This window comes from Nematolebias whitei, chromosome 15, assembly GCF_014905685.2.
Source record: "Nematolebias whitei isolate Nwh7 chromosome 15, NemWhi1, whole genome shotgun sequence".
NCBI classification, from domain to species: Eukaryota; Metazoa; Chordata; class Actinopteri; order Cyprinodontiformes; family Rivulidae; genus Nematolebias; species Nematolebias whitei.
The window spans coordinates 9,529,906-9,531,444 of NC_056512.1; positions in this window are offsets into that span (position 1 = coordinate 9,529,906).

The following is a 1,539-nucleotide window of genomic DNA, read 5'->3' on the forward strand; positions in this document are numbered from 1 at the left end:
TTTACAAGCTTGCCAATATGTCTGAAGGGATGTTTTCAAGATTGCAAATGTGACTTTATGGGATGTTTTCAAGCTTGCCAATGTGTCAAAAGGGATGTTTTCAAGCTTGTCCATGTTTCTGAAGGGATGTTTACAAGCTTGCCAATATGCCTGAAAGGTATGTTTTCAAGCTTGCCACAATGTCCAAAGGGATGTTTTCAATCTTGCAAATGTGTCTGAAGGTACGTTTTCAAGCTTGACAATGTGTGAGATGCAATGTTTTCAAGAATGTAAATTATGTCCAAAATGATGTTTTCATGCTTGCAGATGTGTCTGAGGGGATATTTTCTAGCTTGCCAATAATTCTGAAGGGATGTTTAAAAGCTTGCCACTATGTCTGAAGTTTTGTTTTTAAGCTTGCCACTATGTCCAAACGGATGTTTTCAAGCTTGCAAATGGGTCAGAATCAATAATGTTAAGCATGTAAATTATGTCCAAATTTATGTTTTCAAGCTTGCAAATGTGTCTGAGGGCATGTTTTCAAGCTTGTCCATTGTTCTGAAGGGATCTTTTCAAGCTTGTCACCATGTCTGAAGTGATATTTTAAGCTTGCCACTATGTCCAAACGAATGTTTTCAAGCTTGCAAATTTGTCTGAATTCATGTTTTCAAGCTTGGCAATGTGTGTAAGGATGGTACTTTTCTGTGGCCCGGTTTGTGTCTGTTTCCCTCGTGCTCCCTCATTAGTTTCCATTGTTGCCACCTGTGTCTCGTCCCAGCTGTTTGTTATCACGTCTCGTCTTGTCCCTGTATTTAAGCTTTCCTATTCTGTCTTGTTCTTCGTCGGGTCGTCTTTGTTGGTTACTCTTCTTTGGGTCTCCTGAGTCTTTCCCTGAGTCTTCCTGGTTCCTCGAATTCCCCGTGTCTCTCGTGTCTCCTGAGTTCCCCGTGCCTCCTTCCTATGTCCATGTAAGTTTTGCTGCCCCGTCAGCTTGTTTATTTTGTACTTTTATTTACAATTAAAATCCTATTTTTGTATTTCTGCCGAGTTGAGTCCCTGTTCTGCACTCTGGGTTCGCTCCCGACACAAATCCTGACAATGTGACTTTATAGGATGTTTTCAAGCTTGCCACTATGTCAAAAGGGATGTTTTCAAGCTTGTTTATGTTTCTGAAGGGATGTTTATAAGCTTGCCAATATGCCATAAAGGGATGTTTTCAAGCTTGCCACAATGTCCAAAGGGACGTTTTCAATCTTGCAATTGTGTCTGAAGGTATGTTTTCAAGCTTGACAATGTGTGAGATGCAATGTTTTCAAGAATGTAAATAATGTCCAAATTGATGTTTTCATGCTTGCAAATGTGTCTGAGGGGATATTTTCTAGCTTGCCAATAATTCTGAAGGGATGTTTAAAAGCTTGCCACTATGTCTTAAGTTATGTTTTTAAGCTTGCCACTATGTCCATACGGATAATTTCAAGCTTGCAAATTGGTCAGAATCAATGATGTTAAGCATGTAAATTATGTCCAAATTGATGTTTTCAAGCTTGCAAATGTGTCTGA